General features: G+C 33.3%; 1 long non-coding RNA gene across 2 annotated transcripts; it reads left to right on the top strand.

Moving 5' to 3' along the window:
- Positions 1-503: 503 nt before the first annotated feature.
- Positions 504-18,338, top strand: LOC148781223 (uncharacterized). 2 transcript variants are annotated; one of them, XR_016058762.1, is made up of 4 exons: positions 504-1,131; positions 11,742-11,891; positions 12,781-12,854; positions 18,286-18,338. It is a non-coding gene; the product is annotated as an uncharacterized LOC148781223 (long non-coding RNA). The 2 variants fall into 2 exon arrangements; XR_016058761.1 differs by lacking the exon at positions 18,286-18,338 and having other exon boundaries at positions 12,781-12,920.
- Positions 18,339-26,881: the final 8,543 nt, after the last annotated feature.

Here is a 26,881-nt window from a genome sequence, read left to right on the forward strand (position 1 = left end):
GAGTTTAAGGTAAGACAAATAAGGGCAAAAGCATTATAGGAGATTGAGAAAGAGGAATTTGCTACGGACAATTAATATGCACTCAAGTCTTATGGGCTCACACATTTATGATGCCCAATTATATTGATGCATTTTCTCTCACTAGAAGCTTCCCTTGCAACAATGGCCTAGAGAGAGAATATAAAAGTTGGAGAAGTTGTTATTAATAGGATGGTGATTTTTGAAGGGATGCATCTAGTAAGGTTTGAAAGCAACCCCTCTTTGGTGCATGTCAAAACCATGGGTCCCCTCTAATGAAGGCCACTAGAAAAATACAAATGGAAGGTAGTCAATATATGATTGAAACTTTGATGAGGGTGATTGGGATCCAGTCTTCATGGGACCCACCCAAAAACATTGATTGGGCTCTAGGCCTCTTCCCTATGGGAGTGGTGGAGCCCACCCCAACATCCAATGGTTGGGGATCTAGGGTTTCCAAAGAGTGGAGGGCTGGGATAGAGAGTCTGGTGATGAGAATGAATGATGGGATTAAGGGATCCAAGAGATGGGATGGTTGGGATCTTGGGCTTCAAGACTGAGGAGGGCCCACATACAGTCAGTGATTTTGCTATCTTGCATGCTTTCTTCTCCAGCGTGGGTGTAAGAAGGATGCATGTGACATACATGTGTTTTATAGGATGATTTTGAGGGAATCGGAAACACAAAAGGAATGCATAGATAGAGAGTGTGACACCATTGAATTCATGCTTGTAGGGGACCCTTCTTTTGGCCTCTCAGTGCAGTAGTTGTGGACTGAATCAAGCAGCCTCTAGATGAAGAAGACCAATGATATTTTGCATCTCTTCTCCTCTCCTTAGGTGAGACTGTGATGAAGCCAGTTAACTACTCCCTGAGTGAAAAATTAGGGCTTTGAATTTCAGTACTCTCAGTAGGTCATACATTGCTGCTAGAAGAGCACATCAACAAATTCCTCTTGATAAAGGCGTAGCAGCTACAACTTTGACCCAGCACTCTCATCTGCGTGTACCGCTAGCGACTCGCAATTAACGTTGCCGACTATCCGGCTCGAGCCCGAGCCACACACTTGCTGTCGACACTCTATGAAGCGTCGGGATCTACACATGCATTAAGGTACAACTTGATTGTGTAACTAGGGTGGTCCTCAACTAAGATGGTCCCAAATTGTAAAGGTGAGAGTCAGCTGTAGGAGTTGTATTGTTTCTCTTAGGGCGTGGGAAGGGCATAGGTCTCCCATGTGATCTTCCCATGGCCTGAAAAAAGTGGAGTTGCCCCCATTTTGACTGGATTTCAAGCAATGTAGCTGTCCCAATACATTCAATACTTTGGAAGGTCATACTTAGTGTACAAATTTTGGATGGAGAGTTCTAGACTTCTAGTACCCTGTTTTTTCTTTCTTTTCTTTCCCTTTCCCAGTGGGTAAGCACAACATCTATGAAAGAAGGATCAAAACCTGACCTTGGAATGCTTTCGAAATGGAAAATGAAGAAAAAATTACAATTCACCATTATTGGGTAGTCCAAGGAGGAGTTGTTCTTGTCAAGTTGTCATAAATGATTCTTTTTCATCTTACTGTAGGTTAGCGTGGGGCCAAGCCCACACAGGTACAAATGCAGGCTTGGCAGTAATTATTTTTTAAAATACAATTTGATTCTAATTTTTGGAGAATATATAATTTTAAAATGAAAATTATGAGTATGAAAAAATAAATAAATTTTGAAAATTAAAAATAATAATTATATTAAAAAAACTTTTAGACGGTTAGTTACAATTGTTTTTAGATTGACGACCTATTTGTATCATCTTATGGATGCTTTATACCTCTTGACTGCATATTGTACAAATGCAGCCCAGCCCCGCCAATTATTATTTAATTAAAGGGGCACAAAAAATAATCGCACATGCAAATTCAGCCTCAATTGAAAGTCACAATCAAATAAGAAAGGTTCAATCGACCCACTTACAATTGAACCAAAGTTAACCATGGTTACTATGCTCAATGGACGTTTGAGATGACAAAGGTTCTTTAATTGATTTTGATTCAAAATCAATTAAAGAACTCACTTAGGGCATGTTTGATATGCGTGAAAATACTTTTGTGAAAGTATTTTTACATGAAAAAACTCACTCATGTAATTAGGTTAGTGCTCACAATATCGCCCTGTTCAACACAGAACTGGCCGGTTAGATCAGAACCGGGCTTGTCAGGTTGGTTTTGGTTGGTTTTTGGTGATTTAGCCTGGATATAATAAAAAAAAAAAAAAAGAAACAATTCTATAAAATCTCATAAAATAACTTAATATAGCCAATCTCAAATATACCACAATTTATATAGCTAATCTCAAATAATTGAAAAAAAACTTCGATGATGAAAAAATATGCTAAGACCAATTGGTGTGAATCCCATACCTAATCACATGAGAGTTTTTTCAAGTGAAAATAAATCATGGAAATATTTTAATGCGATCAATGGACGTTTGAGATGACAAACGTTCTTTAAGCGATTTTGATTCAAAATACACTCGCTTATGGCATGTTTGATACGTGTGAAAATGCTTTTGTGAACTCACTCATGTGATTAGGTCAATATTCACAATATCGGCTTGTTCAACTCAGAACCGGTCGGTTAGATCGGAACCGAACACTGGCAAGTTGGTTTTGGCAGGTTTTTGGTGATTCGGTTGGATATTTAAAAAAAAAATTAAAAAAAAAAAAAAATAAGAAACAATTATATAAAATCTCAAAAAATAAAAGATTAATTTGTAATACGAATGTTTTTTATCATTTTGGCAAAGATTGAGAAGTGTTTTGGCCTTGAATAATTATTTTACATTTCCCATATTTTTTAAAAAAAATTAAAAAATACCCCCGAGCACAAATCGATTGTTAAAAATCTATTGTTTTCACTAATTGTCAACTTCATTTGGATGTGTTTTGCTTAATCATGCTTTAAATATAGTTTTTATATTTTTTTTGTATTTTTTTAACACTTTTTTTATCAACTGGTTTACCGATTATTCGAAACCACCCCTTAGCCAGTTTTCGAGGCCGATTAAATTTTTTGAACACTGAATTAGGTGTGGGAGTTTTCTCACACTACTCACAATTGGCTGCCAATTGGTGTAAAAAAAATTTCTATGACCAATTGGTGTGAATCCCATATCTAATCACATGAGAGTTTTTTCAAGTGAAAATACATCATGGAAATATTTTAATGCCCTCAATGTACATTTGAGATGACAAAGGTTCTTCAAGCGATTTTGATTCAAAATATAATTTCAAAATACGCTCTCTCATGTTTGATACGAATGAAAATGCTTTTATGAAAGTACTTTCACATGAAAAAACTCACTCATGTAATTAAGTCAGTATTCACAATATCAGCCTATTCAACTCAAAACCAGGCACTGGCTAGTTGGTTTTGGCCGGTTTTTGGTGATTCCATTGGATATTTTTTAAAAAAAAAATCAGAAACAATTACATAAAATCTCAGAAAATAAAGGATTAGTTTGTAATACGAATGTTTTTTTTATCACTTTGGCAAAGATTGGAAAGTGTTTTGGCCATGAATACTTATTTTACATTTTCCCATCATTTTTGAAAAATTTCAAAAATACGCCTGAGCACAAATCGATTGTTTAAAATCTATTTTTTTTCACTAATTGTCAACTTCATTTGGATGTGCTTTACTTAATCATGCTTTAGATATAGTTTTTATAATTTTATTTTATTTTTTTAACACTCTTTTGATCAGCCAGTTTACCAATTATTCAAAACCGGACCTTAGCTGTTTTTTACGCCGATTCAATTTTTCGAACACTAAATTAGGTGTGGGAATTTTTTCACACTACTCAAATCAATTGGCTACCAATTGGTGTGAAAAAATGTGCTAGGATCAATTGGTGTGAAAAAATGTGCTAGGACCAATTGGTGTGAATCCCATACCTAATCACATAAGAGTTTTTTCAAGTGAAAATACATCATGGAAATATTTAGGACAAAATTCGTATAGAACCCTAATTTCTCGTATTATTTCATGGAAGACCATCTTTCCGTTTTTTTTTCAAACGGCATAAAAAAACCCCTAAAGATTTCACCATACCCCCCATCTTTTATCTCTCTCTTTTATTGACTTTTGATCATAAACATTAGCCCCAACAAATCTTTTTATATCATTTCAACCCAAAAACTTTTTTAATGGGTAGAAAGGGAAAATAAGGGTTAAAAAGGTTTTTGGGATGAAATGGTATAAAAAGATTTATTGGGGCCAATTTTTATGGTCAAAAGTCAATAAAATAGGGAGATAAGAGATGAGGGGGTATGGTGAAATCCTTACGGATTTCCTCATGCCGCTTGAAAGAAAAACGGAAAAAGGGTCTACCACGAAATAATATGAGGAATTAAGATTCTATACGAAATTTTTTTAATATTTTAATGCGCTCAATGGATGTTTGAGATGACAAAGGTTCTTTAAACGATTTTGATTCAAAATACAATTTCAAAATTCTCTTTGTTAGGGCATGTTTGATACGCATGAAAATGCTTTTTTGAAAGTATTTTCATATGAAAAAACTCACTCATGTGATTAGGTCAGTGCTCCCAATATCGACATGTTCAACTCAGAACCGGTCACTGGCTGGTTGGTTTTGGCCGGTTTTTTGTGATTTGGTTGGATATTTTAAAAAAAAAAAAAAATCAGAAACAATTATATAAAATCTCAAAAAATAAAGGATTAATTTGTAATACGAATGTTTTTTTATCATTTTTTAAAAAATTGGAAAGTGTTTTGGCCAAGAATACTTATTTTACATTTTCCCATCTGTTTTGAAAATTTTCAAAAATACCCCTGAGCATAAATCAATTGTTTAAAATCCACTTTTTCACTAATTGTCAACTTCATTTGGATGTGATTTGCTTAATCTTGCTTTAAATATAGTTACTATTGTTGTTTTGTATTTTTTAACACTTTTTTGATCGACTGGTTTACCGGTTATTCGAAACCGGCCCTTAGCCGGTTTCTAACGCCGATTCAATTTTTCGAATAATGAATTAGGTGTGGGAGTTTTTCTCACACTACTCAAATCAATTCGCTACCAATTGGTATGAAAAAATGTCCTAGGACCAATTGGTGTGAATTTCATACCTAATCACATGAGAGTTTCTTCAAGTGAACATATCACTCAATGGACGTTTGAGATGACAAAGGTTCTTTAAGCGATTTTGATTCAAAATACAATTTCAAAATGCACTCTCTTAGGGCATGTTTGATACGTGTGAAGATGCTTTTGTGAAAGTATTTTCACATGAAAAAACTCACTCATGTGATTAGGCCAGTATTCATAATATCGGCCTGTTCAACTCAAAACCAGCCTGTTAGATTAGAACCGGGCACTGGCTGGTTGGTTTTGGCCGGTTTTTTGTGATTCGGTTGGATATTTAAAAAAAAAAAAAATCAGAAACAATTATATAAAATATTAAAAAATAAAGGATTAATTTGTAATACCAATGTTTTTTATCATTTTGGCAAAGATTGGAAAGTGTTTTGGCCATGAATACTTATTTTACATTTTTCTATCTTTTTTGAAAAATTTCAAAAATACCCCTAAGCTGATTATTTTAAATCATTTCTTTCATTAATTTTCAACTTCATTTGGATGTGTTCTGCTTAATTATGCTTTAAATATAATTTTTTATATTTTTTTTAACACTTTTTACTGCCCGGTTGATTGGTTATTCGAAATCAGTCCTTAACAGGTTTTCGAGGCCAATTCAAATCAATTGGCTGCCAATTGGTGTAAAAAATGTGCTAGGACATTGGTGTGAATCTCATACCTAATAACATGAGAGCTTTTTCAAGTGACAATTCATCATGGAAGTATTTTAATGCGCACCAAATGTACCCTTAATGCAAAATCTTACTGCGGAAGCCTTGAAATTTTCCTAACCCATGTCCCCCACCGCACGCCACTTGGCCCACCCAAACCCTTATATATATATATATATATATATATATATATATAAGATACTACAAAACACCTATAGGTGGAAATGAACAGTGATTTCGCCTATTATCATTACCGTCCAAAGTTCATCGTACGGTCATAATTGTCCAGTAGTGTTTCATTTTTTATTCTTTTTACAAATCAAAATGATCTAAAATTTGAAATGTGTGTTCATCAAAAATAGGTGAATCTAAAAAAAATATCAAAAAAAATATTTTACATGAAATAAATTAACCAAAATACCCTCAAAAATTTTCAGGGGTACTTGGGTTAAAAACTTTCACGAATTTTTTTTTTATATTTTTATTAGGTGCGCCTCACTAAAATGTATACACGCTCCAAATTTCAAGCCATTTCAATTTGTAGAAAAAAAAATAAAAAATGAAACACTACCGAAAAATCGTAACTATGCGATGAACTTAAAAAGGTGATGAAGGTAGGCGAAATCACTGTTCATTTTCTTCTATAGGCATTGGAAAGATATATATATATATATATATGTGTGGAAAAGATCCTATCAGCCCAAGGGTGTACTACTACAGTGAACACCAACAGCCCATATTGAATCTGGGCCGATCTAACAATCCCGAATGTTTGGTAGTATTTTAATTTTAATTTTTTTTCTACAGATCAGATTAATCTGACATTTTAATCGTACCTACATAAAAAAATAGATGAATCTTCGAAAAATATAAAAAAAATATTTTACATTAAAAATTGACCAAAATACCCCTGTAAAAATTTTGGGGGTATTTTGGTCAATTTATTTTTTAGGGATTATTTTTTTTATACTTTTATTAGGTGCGCTTTAATGCGAAAAATGTACACTTAAAATTTCAAGTGATTCGACAGAAAAAAATTAAGATTCAAACATGAAAAGAGATTGTGACCATCGGATCAACCCAGATTCAATATGGGCCATTAGCATTTACTGTAGCGGTCAACTAGTGGGCATACAGAATCCACTCCCATATATAAGAAAAACAAATAAATAGTTATGTGATTCAACAAAAAATTCAATGCATACAAAAACAAATAGAAACCTCTATATGCAGTGAACATCCCAATGCTTTTTGGGAAAGAAAGAAACATATTATTTCTTTACCATATGAAACAAGATTTGATGAAAAACAAATACCTACAAAAGCTAGACCAATACAAATGAATACTACCCTACTAGAAATGTGTCGCAAAGAGATCAGTGATCTCCAATCAAAGAAATTAATAAGACCAAGCTCTTCACCTTGGAGCTGTGCAGCCTTTTACGTTAATAAAAATGCTGAAAAAGAACGATGAGTTCCTCGTTTGGTTATCAATTATAAACCCCTGAATAAAGTATTAAGATGGATTAGATATTCTATTCTTAATAAAAAATATTTATTAGATAGAGTTGCTAATGCTTGTATCTTCTCGAAATTTGATATGAAGTCTGGATATTGGCAAATACAAATTCAAGAGCAAGATAAATACAAAACAGCATTTAATGTACCATTTGATCAATACGAATGGAATGTCATGCCCTTTGGTTTAAAAATGTACCATCAGAATTTCAAAAAATAATGAATGACATTTTTAATCCTTACTACCAATTCATGATCGTATATATTGATGATGTTCTAATCTTCTCTGAATCTATCGATCAGCATATCAAACATATTACTACTTTCATTCATGCAGTCCAGCATGCTGGGTTAGTAGTGTCTGCTAAAAAGATTACCTTATTTCAAACCAATATTAGGTTTTTAAGACATATGATAAATCATGGCATTATTATTCCAATAGATAGATCTATACAATTTGCTGATAAATTTCCTGATCAAATACTTGATAAGAAAAACCTTCAACGATTCTTAGGATGTTTAAATTATATTAGTGATTTTTATCCTAATCTTGCCATAGATTCTAAACCTTTATATGATAGACTCCAAAAGAATCTGCCACCATGGACAAATATCCATACTCATGCAGTACAAATAATCAAACAAAAGGTAAAAACTCTTGTTTGCCTTTCTCTTCCTCATCCTACGGCGTTCAAAATCATAGAATGTGACGCCTCTTATATAGGATTGGGTGGTATTCTCAAACAAAGAATCGAGAACAAAGAACAACTACTCAGGTATACTTCGAAAGCTTGGAATCCCACACAGAAAAATTAATCAAATTTACCACTAAGAAAGTTGGACCGAGAGTTAAGGCAAGAGACGAAAGGACAAGTCTAGGCAAAGTACTCGCCAAGGCTAGGAAGAGCCGCTTAGGGGAACATGCTGGACCCTTGATCGTCCAAATTGTCATTATCCGCAACCTACGGATGGCAAATTTAATTAGGAATCTTAAAGGTAAGACTGCAACTTCATCTCAAACACTTAGAGTTAAAACATTTGTATTGGTCTAGCTTTTATAGGTATTTGTTTTTCATGAAATCCTGTTTCATATGGTAAAGAAATACTATGTTTCTTTCTTTCCCAAAAAGCATTGGGATATTCACTGCATATAGAGGTTTCTATTTGTTTTTGTATGCATTGAATTTTTTGTTGAATCACATAACTATTTATTTGTTCTTCGATATGTTTATATTTAATTTCTTGCTTTAAGGTACAAAGAAATCTTTCTTTATTTTGTAATTGATCTTTAACATTATTAATTTCCTTTAATTTGGGTTTATGTATAAAGTCAAAATGTATTGGTACATTTTGATAGTTTGAAGATATTCCTGTTTGATCTATAGATAAAGGATATAAAAGTGTTAGGAATGGGACTCCAAGTATGACTGCTTGGCTTAGTCCTTTGACCATAATAAATGGTGTATTAATACATTGGTGGTTATTACAGACAGAAGCATTAGATAATTTATAATTGATAAATAATCTACTTCCATCTGCTGTATTCAATATTTGGGTTGTCTTATCAAAATACTTTGAAGGTACTAGACCTTCATTGATGCAATTTAAGTCAGCACCTGAATCTATTAGGGCTGAAGTTTCAAAACTATAATCTTTTGCAACTATGATTTTGACTTGAACAAACCATTTCTGAATCATTATTTTATTTATCAAATTGACTGAAGAAATAGTTACCAGATAAGGTTTCTTTTCTGATGTTTCTGGAATCTCTTCTGGTTCTTCCATTATGATTTGATCAAACTCTATTTCCTCTGTATCTGTTTCTTGTGAAGATATTTGTTGTAATTCTAAAATTTTAATTCTATTTTTTAATTGATGTACTTCTTTTTTTATTTCTTTGAGCTCCTGTTTGAGATCTGAAATAGATGGTTCCTTTTGTTGAGAAGTATGTTGTTCACTTACTCTCTTCATGATTGAAGCAAAATTATATTCATACGGAGATTTATTAATAGGAGGTGTTTTTGCTTTATTTTTCGTTATTGAAATGAATTGAGTAATTATAGATCTTTTCTCATCTGGATCAGTAATTTTGTCAATAATGTCTAAGATGAAATTATCTTCTTGGGTAAGTGCATTAAGATTATGTGAAGGTATGGGACAGCTATTATCATTATCTTTTATTGGATTGGATGATTCCGAGTCTGTTGACATATTGGAAGAATCAGATGAGTCTGTCCATAACAGATCATCATCATGTATATTTTCTATATACGAGTCTGAGGACTCTGTAGAATCTGAAGAATCATAATTAATTATACTATATAATTTTGTTTTAACTGTATCATCTAAATGTAATGACTCTATTTTCTTTTTTAATTTACATTGATGTTTATAGTGACCAACCTTCCCACATCTATAGCACACTGGAAGTTTTCTTTTATGTTTTGTGTTGGGAGAGAATTTATTGATCAATTTTCTTTTAGATTTCTTATATTGTTTATGAATTTTATTATCTTTGGATTTATACTTGTCTTTCTTATATTTTTTCTTTTTCTTATAGTTCTTATAGAGTTTTTCAGGCATATTTTTTCTATCAAGGTAATATCCAAATTGTTCGCAAAAATCACCAAGTTCTTTTCTCTGGGTTATTTGTTGTTTATCCAATTGTCTTTTTAGTTTCATATATGTGCATAAGGCTAAGCCTACAGCACATATTTCCGCTGAAAGTTCTCCAAGTGTATAAGATGAATATATAATGATTCCATTATGTTTTTTCCTTAATCTTTCTTTGACTTTTTCAGCAAATAAATATGGGAGACCAACTATGAATTTTTCTTTCCAGTGGTCTAATTGACAATCTTCTCGTATTAATAATCGTGAGAAAAATACATCCTTACACCATTTATAATGAGATCATGTAAGACAGCGAAGATTGGAGAGCAGATCTTCTGATCTTGCTGGTAACAGTGTTGTACTACCTACAAAGTGAAGTGTAATGGTATATATTAAAGTATTGACGGCATCACTTTCCGTATAAATTATTTCTTGATTTTGTTTGTTTCTGGCGGTCCATTGTCTATTATTGGTGAGAATTCGATTTTTTGTTTCATCATCTACATAAAAATCCCACCATCCTCTTAACCAGCCAGTAAATCCATTGACTATTGCTTTTGCAACCTCTTGATCTGGGTTGCCTGCCATTTTATTTGCAGAGGGAAACATTGTCATATGTCTCATGGCATCTAAATCTTTAATTCAGATAAACCATCTATTGTCCAATTGACTATGGATCTTCCTGAGTATGATACTACTTGTTGGATAGCATCCTCTTCAAGTTGGATGTCAACTGGTGTAGGTCTTTTATGATATGGAAGGGCAGTAATTGGTTTCCAATTTTTTCCATAAGCTATTCTATTCAGATTATCCTGTAGAATAATAGGAGTGGTATCCATAAATGCATTCTCTTGATTTTGGATAGTATCTTCTATGATTGGTTCTTCTTGGAGCATCATTGTCTCATGCTCTGGGATTTTAGCTTTGCCTTTGTCTGAAGATTCAGGTATATTTGGTGTTGGAATAGTAATCTTAGGAGATGGTATTCCTTTAATATCTAGCTGGGCTAGTTTCGCTATTAATTGATCCATTAAGGATTTATTATTGTCTCCAATATGAAATTTATTTTTATTTAATTCTGGAGTAGGTTTGAACAAAACTGCTTTAGGAGGAGAAGGAATTAATTTTTCCTTTGACACTAGTCTCTCTATTCTTTATGTTTGTTTTCCTAAAGATTGCATATATAAATTTGTATAATTATTCTGTTCCACAATATGAGGAATTAATTCTTGTTTCTTACCAAGCTCTTTTGGTAAGACTTTATATAGAGTAGCAATGTTATCGTATAAAGATTGAGGTGGTTCTCTTTTATTGGGGTGAGTAACTTCTGTAAGGATGATGCTTTTTTCAAGAGGATGTGTACTAGCAGTGGTAGTTCCATCTATGCTAATATAGGTTTTTTCTTTCAAAGTTTGAAGATTATCAAAGGAAGGGATATTGAGTTTCTCTTGATATTTTTCTTTTAACCATATAAAATATCCTTTTGTTTCTCTTTCTTTTTTGAAAAATTTATTATATTTTGTCTGTAATAAGTTTCTTATTTTTAATGGTACTGTTGCAAGATACCATTCTCTTATTTGTTTATTTTTATTCGAAATATAGTCTTGTTTAATATACTGAGTATTGATTTTCTTCTTCTTTCTTTCTATTTTGGCTGCTAAATAGGCTGCTATTTGTTCATCAGTATATATATCAGTTGCACTATTGGTTTCTATATTATCCTCGATTTGTAATGTTAATATTTGAAATTCTTCTATACTTGGTTCAGGAGTATATGTAGGGAGAACAACATGGTCGGTTGTTCTTCTTATGCCTTGGAATTGCAAATCTGAGTTAGGTATTGTTTGAGAAGAAGAAGACTGAGAAGGAGGAGGAAGTATAATGACATCCGGAGTAGTAGAACAGGATTTTCTACTTGGTATTATTGGTTTTTTATTTCTTTTCCTATTCACATTTATGTCATCCTGTATTTGTTGGAATTTGATTTCAATATTTCCATCTGGATGCTCAATAATTTGATTTGGAATATTATGGCATGGTACTTCTTGGGGTTGATTTGCATGTTGCAATGCCCAAGATTGTGGTAAAACAATTTCTGACCATTTGATTGTTTTAGGAATAATAGTATGGGATTTTTCCATATTTGTTTGAAATAATATGGTTTGATCTTTATTATCTATCCTCATAATATTAGGATAAAGAGTATTCATTACTTTATAATATATTCTGTATACTATAGCTAAATTTTGGGAACCATGTAGCATATTAAATCCATGAGTTTTTAGATTTATTGATAGTATATCTAAGATATTTGGGTCAGTTAAAGAAACTGAAAAATTTGGAAAACAGTTAAAATATATTGGTCCACTACATAAGCTGGATTCAACCATGCCTAGGAGTGAATCAGTGAAATTATTGTGTCTTGTATCTCTTAGGCATACAAGCACTGAGGTGTTTAACCTTAAACGGGTTAAAGGTTTAATGGCTATTTGAATAAGGCCAATGTGTAAATATTTGTAATGATTTTCCTTATGTTTTTCAATAAATTTTTTGGATAGTAGTTGAAAGTCTTCCTGGTTCTGTGTAACAGACAAACTTTCTTCTACTGTCTTTATAGCATAACCCATTTTAAATTTAAATGATCCCTTATGATAAATATCTGTTATTGGTACCTTGGGAATATTCCAATTCTGAATGTGATCTTCAATGTCATTTATGATGATTTGTTCCTTATTTTTAACTCTAAGTACTTTAGATGAAGTTGCAGTCTTACCTTTAAGATTCCTAATTAAATTTGCCATCCGTAGGTTGCGGATAATGACAATCTGGACGATCAAGGGTCCAGCGTGTTCCCCTAAGCGGCTCTTCCTGGCCTTGGCGGGTACTTTGCCTAGACTTGTCCTTTCGTCTCTTGCCTTAACTCTCGGACCAACTTTTTTAGTGGTAAATTTAAGTAGGTTTCCTTGGTAAGGATGTAACTTTTACCTTTTACAGTTTACTGATAAGAACAGTATTGCTGTTTGTTACAGTTTAACTTTTTGCACAGTTCTACTGTATAGAAAGTTTTACTGTTTGGCTATGATACCAAAAGAAGATGTCCACGGACAAAGAAGATGCCCACCGACACAAACGACAAAAGTCACTGTAGCCACCGACAGAGAAGATGCTTTCACCGACACAAACGACAAAAGATATTGTAGCTACTTGCATATAATCCAAAAAAGTTACTGTAGCCACTTGTAGCACTGTAGCCATAAGCGACAGAAGAAACACTGTACACAGATGCTTTTTCCTTTTTTATTTTTTGTCTTTCATCCTTTGGTCCCATCCTTTTGTCAACATCACCTTTGCGCCTTTGTCTTCTTCCTCTTTCTTTGCTTCCTCGTGAAGCAATCTCCCTTATAAAAGAGGGCCTCCTCCCTTTCATTCGGCAGAGGTCGCTCACTCCTCCCTCGCTCTAAAGCAAAGCTCTCTGCTTCTCTTTGCTCCTCTCTGCTCCCCTCTCATCTCTTTCGAAGATAAAGAATAGCAACAATCAAGAGCTATCCTGACCTTCATAGCTCCATAAGCCAATACCAGGTTCTATCCCTCTTCTTTACTTTTAATGTGTGACTGCAATATAAACTCTCTTCCTTCATATTGCCCGCAACACTGGAAACTCTTTTCCAGTTACTGCATCTGTAAACAGTAAGTCTATTATTTTCACGATTTCTTTTAGTCTGTCTATTTTTGTCTAGTTTGCATCAGTGTGTATGTACTTATGGCTTGGCTTAAATAGTTTGTAACCAGATACTTTGTATAATACAGTATGAAGTTTATCAGTTTATCTCAGATATTCTAATATTTTTAGCATGCAGTTTAAAATATTATTTAGGGTAAAAATTGGAGATTTAAATTATGCTCAATGGTTTGTAATTGATATATCGATCATACCCCTTCTTTGCATAATCCTTTTCATTCTTAATTATTACAAAATTCTGTAAGATCTTATGCGATATAATAGTCTCATATTTACATATCTCATCTAGATATACTCTAGATCCATAATCTCACCACCTTATACTCTAACAAATGTTATAAATAGGATCGGACTGTAGATTTCTTTAAGAGATATAATCTCTTAAAGTCTCTTGATCGGACTTTAAGGTACAAAGAAATCTTTCTTTATTTTGTAATTGATCTTTAACATTATTAATTTCCTTTAATTTGGGTTTATGTATAAAGTCAAAATGTATTGGTACATTTTGATAGTTTGAAGTTATTCATGTTTAATCTATAGATAAAGGATATAAAAGTGTTAGGAATGGGACTCCAAGTATGACTGCTTGGCTTAGTCCTTTGACCATAATAAATGGTGTATTAATACATTGGTGGTTATTACAGACAGAAGCATTAGATAATTTATAATTTATAAATAATCTACTTCCATCTGCTGTATTCAATATTTGGGTTGTCTTATCAAAATACTTTGAAGGTACTAGACCTTCATTGATGCAATTTAAGTCAGCACCAGAATCTATTAGGGCTGAAGTTTCAAAACTATAATCTTTTGCAACTATGATTTTGACTTGAACAAATCATTTCTGAATCATAATTTTATCTATCAAATTGACTGAAGGAATAGTTACCAGATAAGGTTTCTTTTCTGATGTTTCTGGAATCTCTTCTGGTTCTTCCATTATGATTTGATCAAACTCTATTTCCTCTGTATCTGTTTCTTGTGAAGATATTTGTTGTAATTCTAAAATTTTAATTCTATTTTTTAATTGATGTACTTCTTTTTTTATTTCTTTGAGCTCCTGTTTGAGATCTGAAATAGATGGTTCCTTTTGTTGAGAAGTATGTTGTTCACTTACTCTCTTCATGATTGAAGCAAAATTATATTCATACGGAGATTTATTAATAGGAGGTGTTTTTGCTTTATTTTTCGTTATTGAAATGAATTGAGTAATTATAGATCTTTTCTCATCTGGATCAGTAATTTTGTCAATAATGTCTAAGATGAAATTATCTTCTTGGGTAAGTGTATTAAGATTATGTGAAGGTATGGGACAGCTACAATCATTATCTTTTATTGGATTGGATGATTCCGAGTCTGTTGACATATTGGAAGAATCAGATGAGTCTGTCCATAACATATCATCATCATGTATATTTTCTATATACGAGTCTGAGGACTCTGTAGAATCTGAAGAATCATAATTGATTATATTATATAATTTCGTTTTAACTGTATCATCTAAATGTAATGACTCTATTTTCTTTTTTAATTTACATTGATGTTTATAGTGACCAACCCTCCCACATCTATAGCACACTGGAAGTTTTCTTTTATGTTTTGTGTTGGGAGAGAATTTATTGATCAATTTTCTTTTAGATTTCTTATATTGTTTATGAATTTTATTATCTTTGGATTTATACTTGTCTTTCTTATATTTTTTCTTTTTCTTATAGTTCTTATAGAGTTTTTCAAGCATATTTTTTCTATCAAGATAATATCCAAATTGTTCACAAAAATCACCAAGTTCTTTTCTCTTGGTTATTTGTTGTTTATCCAATTGTCTTTTTAGTTTCATATCTGTGCATAAGGCTAAGCCTTCAGCACATATTTCCGCTGAAAGTTCTCCAAGTGTATAAGATGAATATGTAATGACTCCATTATGTTTTTTCTTAAGTCTTTCTTTGACTTTTTCAGCAAATAAATATGGGAGACCAGCTATGAATTTTTCTTTCCAGTGGTCTAATTGACAATCTTCTCGTATTAATAATCGTGAGAAAAATACATCCTTATACCATTTATAATGAGATCATGTAGGACAGCAAAGATTGGAGAGCAGATCTTCTGATCTTGCTGTTAACAATGTTGTACTACCTACAAAGTGAAGTGTAATGGTGTATATTAAAGTATTGACGGCATCACTTTCCGTATAAATTATTTCTTGATTTTGTTCGTTTCTGGCTGTCCATTGTCTAGTATTGGTGAGAATTCGACTTTTTTTTTCATCATCTACATAAAAATCCCACCGTCCTCTTAACCAGCCAGTAAATCCATTGACTATTGCTTTTGCAACCTCTTGATCTGGGTTCCCTGCCATTTTATTTGCAGAGGAAAACATTGTCATATGTCTCATGACATCTAAAATCTTTAATTCAGATAAACCATCTATAGTCCAATTGACTATGGATCTTCCTGAGTATGATACTACTTGTTGGATAGCATCCTCTTCAAGTTGGATGTCAACTGGTGTAGGTCTTTTATGATATGGAAGGGCAGTAATTGGTTTCCAATTTTTTCCATAAGCTATTCTATTCAGATTATCCTGTAGAATAATAGGAGTGGTATCCATAAATGCATTCTCTTGATTTTGGATAGTATCTTCTATGATTGGTTCTTCTTGGAGCATCATTGTCTCATGCTCTGGGATTTTAGCTTTGCCTTTGTCTGAAGATTCAGGTACATTTGGTGTTGGAATAGTAATCTTAGGAGATGGTATTCCTTTAATATCTAGCTGGGCTAGTTTCGCTATTAATTGATCCATTAAGGATTTATTATTGTCTCCAATATGAAATTTATTTTTATTTAATTCTGGAGTAGGTTTGAACAAAACTGCTTTAGGAGGAGAAGGAATTATTTTTTCCTTTGACACTAGTCTCTCTATTCTTTCTGTTTGTTTTCCTAAAGATTGCATATATAAATTTGTATAATTATTCTGTTCCACAATATGAGGAATTAATTCTTGTTTCTTACCAAGCTCTTTTGGTAAGACTTTATATGGAGTAGCAATGATATCGTATAAAGATTGAGGTGGTTCTCTTTTATTGGTTGGAGTAACTCCTGTAAGGATGATGCGTTTTTCAGGAGGATGTGTACTAGCAGTGGTAGTTCCATCTATGCTAATATAGGTTTTTTCTTCCAAAGTTTGAAGATTATCAAAGGAAGGGATATTGAGTTTCTCTTGATATTTTTCTTTTAACCATATAAAATATCGTTTTGTTTCTCTTTCTGTTTTGAGAAATTTATTATATTTTGTCTGTAATAAGTTTCTTATTTTTAGTGGTACTGTTGCAAGATACCATTCTCTTATTTGTTTATTTTTATTCGAAATATAGTCTTGTTTAATATATTGAGTATTGATTTTCTTCTTCTTTCTTTCTATTTTGGCTGCTAAATAGGCTGCTATTTGTTCATCAGTATATATATCAGTAGCACTATTGGTTTCTATATTATCTTCAATTTGTAATGTTAATATTTGAAATTCTTCTATACTTGGTTCAGGAGTATATGTAGGGAGAACAACATGGTCGGTTGTTCTTCTTATGCCTTAGAATTGCAAATCTGAGTAAGGTATTGTTTGAGAAGAAGAAGACTGAGAAGGAGGAAGTATAATGACATCCGGAGTAATAGAACAGGATTTTCTACTTGGTATTATTGGTTTTTTATTTCTTTTCTTATTCACATTTATGTCATCCTGTATTTGTTGGAATTTGATTTCAATATTTCCATCTGGATGCTTAATAATTTGATTTGGAATATTATGGCATGGTACTTCTTGGGGTTGATTTGCATGTTGCAATGCCCAAGATTGTGGTCGAACAATTTCTGACCATTTGATTGTTTTAGGAATAATAGTATGGGATTTTTCCATATTTGTTTGAAATAATATGGTTTGATCTTTATTATCTATCCTCATAATATTAGGACAAAGAGTATTCATTACTTTATAATATATTATGTATACTATAGCAAAATTTTGGGAACCATGTAGCATATTAAATCCATGAGTTTTTAGATTTATTGATAGTATATCTAAGATATTTGGGTCAGTTAAAGAAACTGAAAAATTTGGAAAACTGTTAAAATATATTGGTCCACTACATAAGCTGGATTCAACCATGCCTAGGAGTGAATCAGTGAAATTATTGTGTCTTGTATCTCTTAGGCATACATGCACTGAGGTGTTTAACCCTAAGCGGGTTAAAGGTTTAATGGCCATTTGAATAAGGCCAATGTGTAAATATTTGTAATGATTTTCCTTATGTTTTTCAATAACTTTTTTGGATAGTAGTTGAAAGTCTTCCTGGTTCTGTGTAACAGACAAACTTTCTTCTACTGTCTTTATAGCATAACCCATTTTAAATTTAAATGATCCCTTATGATAAATATCTGTTATTGGTACCTTGGGAATATTCCAATTCTGAATGTGATCTTCAATGTCATTTATGATGATTTGTTTTTCATTTTTAACTCTAAGTGTTTTAGATGAAGTTGCAGTCTTACCTTTAAGATTCCTAATTAAATTTGCCATCCGTAGGTTGCGGATAATGACAATTTAGACGATCAAGGGTCCAGCGTGTTCCCCTAAGCGGCTCTTCCTGGCCTTGGGGGGTACTTTGCCTAGACTTGTCCTTTCGTCTCTTGCCTTAACTCTCGAACCAACTTTCTTAGTGGTAAATTTAAGTCGGTTTCCTTGGCAATGATGTAACTTTTACCTTTTACAGTTTACTGTTAAGAACAGTATTGCTGTTTGTTACAGTTTAACTGTTTGCGCAGTTCTACTGTATAGACAGTTTTACTGATTGGCTCTGATACCAAAACGCCCAGGATCTACAGTCCGATCCTATTTATAAAATTTGTTAGAGTATAAGGTGGTGAGATTTTGGATCTAGAGTATATCTAGATGAGATATATAAATATGAGACTATTATATCGCATAAGATCTTGCAGAATTTTGTAATAATTAAGAATGAAAAGGATTATGCAAAGAAGGGGTATGATCGATATATCAATTACAAAATAAAGAAAGATTTCTTTGTACCTTAAAGCATGAAATTAAATATAAACATATCGAAAAACGAATAAATAGTTCTGTGATTCAACAAAAAATTCAATGCATACAAAAACAAATAGAAACCTCTATATGCAGTGAACATCCAAATGCTTTTTGGGAAAGAAAGAAACATAATATTTCTTTACCATATGAAACAGGATTTGATGAAAAACAAATACCTACAAAAGCTAGACCAATACAAATGAATACTACCCTACGAGAAATGTGTCGCAAAGAGATCAGTGATCTCCAATCAAAGAAATTAATAAGACCAAGCGCTTCACCTTGGAGCTGTGCAGCCTTTTACGTTAATAAAAATGCTGAAAAAGAACGAGGAGTTCCTCGTTTAGTTATCAATTATAAACCCCTGAATAAAGTATTAAGATGGATTAGATATCCTATTCGTAATAAAAAAGATTTATTAGATAGAGTTGCTAATGCTTGTATCTTCTCGAAATTTGATATGAAGTCTGGATACTGGCAAATACAAATTCAAGAGCAAGATAAATACAAAACAGCATTTAATGTACCATTTGGTCAATACGAATGGAATGTCATGCCCTTTGGTTTAAAAAATGCACCATCAGAATTTCAAAATATAATGAATGACGTTTTTAATCCTTACTACCAATTCATTATCGTATATATTGATGATGTTCTAATCTTCTCTGAATCTATCGATCAGCATATCAAACATATTACTACTTTCATTCATGCAGTCCAGCATGCTGGGTTAGTAGTGTCTGCTAAAAAGATTACCTTATTTCAAACCAATATTAGGTTTTTAGGACATATGATAAATCATGGCACTATTATTCCAATAGATAGATCTATACAATTTGCTGATAAATTTCCTGATCAAATACTTGATAAGAAAAACCTTCAACAATTCTTAGGATGTTTAAATTATGTTAGTGATTTTTATCTTAATCTTGCCATAGATTCTAAACCTTTATATGATAGACTCAAAAAGAATCCGCCACCATGGAAAAATATCCATACTCATGCAGTACAAATAATCAAACAAAAGGTAAAAACTCTTGTTTGCCTTTCTCTTCCTCATCCTACGGTGTTCAAAATCATAGAATGTGACGCCTCTGATATAGGATTGGGTGGTATTCTCAAACAAAGAATTAAGAACAAAGAACAACTACTCAGGGGGGGCAACACTGACAGCAACGACGAATCACCTCTGTCCCTTGCACTACAGTTGTTCAACGAAAATCGCAATAATAATATTACACTTTCACCTTCACCTATAATGGGTTCTCGTAGCACTTCTCGCCACGATAAACGCCCAATGACCAATATAATACCATTCGAAGGAGAGCCTTCGCCTTTGGCCATTCGCCAACCTTCCCAGTCTCTTATACATCAAATCACCTGTTCTGAAGCAACTGCTTCAAATCCCATATATTCTCCAGCCCAGTCTAAGTCTGCTTCAAGACCGAATATACCCAGATCCTCATATATTGAACGAGCTTATCTCATGGACATTACTATTGATGAACAACACATCAATACAGATCCAATAAAACTTGCTCCATTATATCTGCTCAATCACTTAAATCCAACCAATGGTGTAAAGACCAGAGAATACTATGAGGCCATCCTTATGGAAACGGGATCCATAACCGTTGTCCACTATTACTTGATTGCCTACTCAAAAGTTCAAATCAAAAAACTATTTTCCTATGATGAGTGGGGTTGTAATCCCGCGCATAGAAAGAAATTGCACAACCTAGATTTCTCTTATAAATACTATAAGTATGCCGAATATATTGAAGCCAGGCATAAGTTCTTTTACTACCAAAATCCAAATAACACACACAGGTGGTACATACAGTTCCGGCTACCTATTTTTTAAAGATTCCCCGCATGGTTTAAAAACTGATTCTTAGTGTGGGGATCAACATCTTCAATCTTACCTCCTGCTTTCAAAACAATGTAGGAAAAATTCGTGAAATACAATAATATTGATAGTACCATTGATATTCACCTATACTTCATGGCCTTGTATCAAATCCCATGGATTATGAAATGGGATTATACTATCTCCATCAATAATACTGTTGACTACACCTATATTCCCCGACTGGGAAAGACTATCTTTATTAAATGGTGGGACATATACAATATGGATCCCACAACAATCACACCCAAAAGAATACCTCCGCAAATACCTATATACCAACCAAGCCCAAATACTGCCAACACTTCTTTTGATTTCCCAACCTATTTGAGAAATATGCTCAGGTCGAACCCCAATGCCTCAAAGGAAGCCTTAGAGCAACAAATGAAAGAAATATTTGCTGAAGCAGGAAGAAAACCAGTTTCTTCTGAAGAAACTGTACAATCTTCTCCCATACACACCAATCAGTATCTACAAACGACAAAAGTCACTGTAGCCACCGACAGAGAAGATGCCTTCACCGACACAAACGACAAAAGATATTGTAGCCACTTGCATATAATCCAAAAAAGTTACTGTAGCCACTTGTAGCACTGTAGCCATAGCAACAGAAGAAACACTGTACATAGATGCTTTTTCCTTTTTTGTTTGTTGTCTTTTATCCTTTGGTCCCATCCTTTTGTCAACATCACCTTTGCGCCTTTGTCTTCTTCCTCTTTCTTTTCTTCCTCGTGAAGCAATCTCCCTTATAAAAGAGGGCCTCCTCCCTTTCATTCGGCAGAGGTCGCTCACTCCTCCCTCGCTCTGAAGCAAAGCTCTCTGCTCCTTTCTGCTCCCCTCTCATCTCCTTCGAAGATAAAAAATAGCAACAATCAAGAGCTATCCGGACCTTCATAGCTCCATAAGCCAATACCAGGTTCTATCCCTCTTCTTTACTTTTAATGTGTGACTGCAATATAAACTCTCTTCCTTCATATTGCCTGCACACTGAAAACTCTTTTCCAGTTACTGCATCTGTAAACAGTAAGTCTACTGTTTTCACGATTTCTTTTAGTCTGTCTATTTTTGTCTATTTTTGTTTATTTCCCAGTTTGTCTAGTTTGCATCAGTGTGTATGTACTTATGGATTGGCTTAAATAGTTTGTAACCAGATACTTTGTATAATACAGTATGAAGTTTATCAGTTTGTCTCAGATATTCTAATATTTTTAGCATGCAGTGTAAAATATTATTTAGTGTAAAAATTGGAGATTTAAATCAAGAGAATGCATTAAGGTACAAAGAAATCTTTTAAAGACTTTAAGGTGAAATCTTTTAAAGACTTTAAGAAATCTTTTAAAGACTTTAAGGTACAAAGAATTCTTTTAAAGTCTTCTACTTTCCAAAATCAAGAGAATGCAGTTATGGATACCACTTCTATTAATCTACAGGATAATCTGAATAGAATAGCTTATGGAAAAAATTGGAAACCAATTACTGCCCTTCCATATCATAAAAGACCTACACCAGTTGACATCCAACTTGAAGAGGATGCTATCCAACAAGTAGTATCATACTCAAGAAGATCCATAGTCAATTGGACGATAGATGGTTTATCTGAATTAAAGATTTTAGATGTCATGAGACATATGACAATGTTTCCCTCTGCAAATAAAATGGTAGGCAACCCAGATCAAGAGGTTGCAAAAGAAATAGTCAATGGATTTACTGGCTGGTTAAGAGGATGGTGGGATTTTTATGTAGATGATGAAACAAAAAATCGAATTCTCACCAATACTAGACAATGGACCGCCAGAAACGAACAAAATCAAGAAATAATTTATACGGAAAGTGATGTCGTCAATACTTTAATATATACCATTATACTTCACTTTGTAGGTAGTACAGCACTGTTAGCAGCAAGATCAGAAGATCTGCTCTCCAATCTTCGCTGTCCTACATTATCTCATTATAAATGGTATAAGAATGTATTTTTCTCACGATTATTAATACGAGAAGATTGTCAATTAGACCACTGGAAAGAAAAATTCATAGCTGGTTTCTCATATTTATTTGCTGAAAAAGTCAAAGAAAGACTTAAGAAAAAACATAATGGAATCATTATATATTCATCTTATACACTTGGAGAACTTTCAGTGGAAATATGTGCTGAAGGCTTAGCCTTATGCACAGATATGAAACTAAAAAGACAATTGGATAAACAACAAATAACCAAGAGAAAAGAACTTGGTGATTTTTGTGAACAATTTGGATATTACCTTGATAGAAAAAATATGCCTGAAAAACTTTATAAGAACTATAAGAAAAAGAAAAAATATAAGAAAGACAAGTATAAATCCAAAGATAATAAAACTCATAAATAATATAAGAAATCTAAAAGAAAATTGATCAATAAATTCTCTCCCAACACAAAACATAAAAGAAAACTTCCAGTATGCTATAGATGTGGGAAGGTTGGTCACTATAAACATCAATGTAAATTAAAAAAGAAAATAGAGTCATTACATTTAGATGATACAGTTAAAACAAAATTATATAATATAATCAATTATGATTCTTCAGATTCTACTGAGTCTTCAGACTCGTATATAGAAAATATACATGATGATGATCTGTTATGGACAGACTCATCTGATTCTTCCAATATGTCAACAGACTCGGAATCATCCAATCCAATAAAAGATAATGATTGTAGCTGTCCCATACCTTCACATAATCTTAATACACTTACCCAAGAAGATAATTTCATCTTAGACATTAATGACAAAATTACTGATCCAGATGAGAAAGGATCTATAATTACTCAATTCATTTCAATAACGAAAAATAAAGCAAAAACACCTCGTATTAATAAATCTCCGGATGAATATAATTTTGCTTCAATCATGAAGAGAGTAAGTGAACAACATACTTCTCAACAAAAAGAACCATCTATTTCAGATCTCAAACAGGAGATCAAAGAAATCAAAAAAGAAGTACATCAATTAAAAAATAGAATTAAAATTTTAGAATTACAACAAATATCTTCACGTTCGTAGTTGCTGTCAGTGTTGCCCCCCTGCAAAAATTCACGGGTTAAGAAATCAGGCAAACAATTAGATGACCCGGGAAGGTGTTCGATGGAAAAATAAAAGGCGGACAGTATAGCCTGCCATCGAGCAAATATTTGTTTAGAAACTAAATTTTGAACATCTTTTTGCAAAATATCTTTGGAGCTGTGCAGCCTTTTACGTTAATAAAAATGCTGAAAAAGAACGAGGAGTTCCTCGTTTGGTTATCAATTATACACCCCTGAATAAAGTATTAAGATGGATTAGATATCCTATTCCTAATAAAAAAGATTTATTAGATAGAGTTGCTAATGCTTGTATCTTCTCGAAGTTTGATATGAAGTCTGGATACTGGCAAATACAAATTCAAAAGCAAGATAAATACAAAACAGCATTTAATGTACCATTTGGTCAAATACGAATGGAATGTCATGCCCTTTGGTTTAAAAAATGCACCATCAGAATTTCAAAAAATAATAAATGACGTTTTTAATCCTTACTACCAATTCATGATCGTATATATTGATGATGTTCTAATCTTCTCTGAATCTATCGATCAGCATATCAAACATATTACTACTTTCATTCATGCAGTCCAGCATGCTGGGTTAGTAGTGTCTGCTAAAAAGATTACCTTATTTCAAACCAATATTAGGTTTTTAGGACATATTATAAATCATGGCACTATTATTCCAATAGATAGATCTATACAATTTGCTGATAAATTTCCTGATTTGATGTATTTGAAAGCTTCAAAGTGACATTCTTAATCAATCATTTCTTATACGAACTGACTGCAAAGCAACCAAAGATATTTTACAAAAAGATGTTCAAAATTTAGTTTCTAAACAAATATTTGCTCGATGGCAGGCTATACTGTCCGCCTTTGATTTTTCCATCGAACACCTTCCCGGGTCTTCTAATTCCTTGCCTGATTTCTTAACCCGTGAATTTTTGCAGGGGGGCAACACTGACAGCAACGACGAATCACCTCTGTCCCTTGCATTACAGTTGTTCAACGAAAATCGCAATAATAATATTACACTTTCACCTTCACCTATAATGGGTTCTCGTAGCACTTCTCGCCACGATAAACGCCCAATGACCAATATAATACCAATCGAAGGAGAGCCTTTGCCTTTGGCCATTCGCTCACCTTCCCAGTCTCCTATACATCAAATCACCTATCTTGAAGCAACTGCTTCAAATCCCATATATTCTTCAGCCCAGTCTAAGTCTGCTTCAAGACCGAATATACCCAGATCCTCATATATTGAACGAGCTTATCTCATGGACATTATTATTGATGAACAACACATCAATACAGATCCAATAAAACTTGCTCCAATATATCTGCTCAATCACTTAAATCCAACCAATGGTGTAAAGACCAGAGAATACTATGAGGCCATCCTTATGGAAACGGGATCCATTTCCGTTGTCCACAATTACCAGCAAAATACCAGAGTGATTGCCTACTCAAAAGTTCAAATCAAAAAACTACTTTCCCATGATGAGTGGGGTTGTAATCCCGCTCAAGGAAAGAAATTGCACAACCCAAATTTCTCTTATAAATACTATAAGTATGCCGAATATATTGAGGCCTAGCATAAGTTCTTTTACTACCAAAATCCAAATAACACACACAGCTGGTACATACAGTTTCGGCTACCTATTTTTGAAAGATTCCCCACATGGTTTAAAAACTGATTCTTAGTGTGGGGATCAACATCTTCAATCTTACCTCCTGCTTTCAAAACAGTGCAACAAAAATTCGTGGAATACAATAATATTGATAGTACCATTGATATTCACCTATACTTCATGGCCTTGTATCAAATCCCATGGATTATGAAATGGGATTATACTATCTCCATCAATAATACTGCTGACTATACCTATATTCCCCGACTGGGAAAGACTATCTCTGTTAAATGGTGGGACATATTCAATATGGATCCCACAACAATCACACCCAAAAGAATACCTCCGCAAATACCTATATACCAACCAAGCCCAAATACTGCCAACACTTCTTTTGATTTCCCAACCTATTTGAGAAATATGCTCCAGTCGAACCCCAATGCCTCAAAGGAAGCCTTAGAGCAACAAATGAAAGAAATATTTGCTGAAGCAGGAAGAAAACCAGTTTCTTCTGAAGAAACTGTACAATCTTCTCCCTTACACACCAATCAGTATCTGCAACTTCCTGCAACGGATCCGGATGACGAAACAGATCCAGAAGAAGATGATCCTGATGAATTTAGCCAGAGACCTTGACAAATATCCGTGAAACTATCACCACCAATATTCCAGAAGATTCCCCTCTATCCTATCATCACAAATAAAGAGAAGATGCCCTCACCAAAAGAAGATGTCCACCGACAGAGAAGAAGCCTTCACCGACATAAACGACAAAAGATACTGTAGCCACTTGCATATAATCCAAAAAAGTTACTGTAACCACTTGTAGCATTGTAGCCATAAGCGACAGAAGAAACACTGTACACAGATGCTTTTTCCTTTTTTGTTTTTTGTCTTTTATCCTTTGGTCCCATCCTTTTGTCAACATCACCTTTGCGCCTTTGTCTTCTTCCTCTTTCTTTGCTTCCTCGTGAAGCAATCTCCCTTATAAAAGAGGGCCTCCTCCCTTTCATTCGGCAGAGGTCGCTCACTACTCCCTCGCTCTAAAGCAAAGCTCTCTGCTTCTCTCTGCTCCTCTCTGCTCCTCTTTGCTCCTCTCTGCTCCCCTCTCATCTCCTTCGAAGATAAAGAATAGCAACAATCAAGAGCTATCCTGACCTTCATAGCTCCATAAGCCAATACCAGGTTCTCTCCCTCTTCTTTACTTTTAATGTGTGACTGCAATATAAACTCTCTTCCTTCATATTGCCCGCAACACTGAAAACTATTTTCCAGTTACTGCATCTGTAAACAGTAAGTCTACTGTTTTCACGATTTCTTTTAGTCTGTCTATTTTTGTTTATTTCCCAGTTTGTCTAGTTTGCATCAGTGTGTATGTACTTATGGCTTGGCTTAAATAGTTTGTAACCAGATACTTTGTATAATACAGTATGAAGTTTATCAGTTTGTCTCAGATATTCTAATATTTTTAGCA

This window comes from Amborella trichopoda, chromosome 7 (assembly GCF_054954075.1).
Source record: "Amborella trichopoda isolate Santa Cruz 75 chromosome 7, AtrichopodaSantaCruz75HAP2 v2.0, whole genome shotgun sequence".
In the NCBI taxonomy this organism is placed as follows: domain Eukaryota; kingdom Viridiplantae; phylum Streptophyta; class Magnoliopsida; order Amborellales; family Amborellaceae; genus Amborella; species Amborella trichopoda.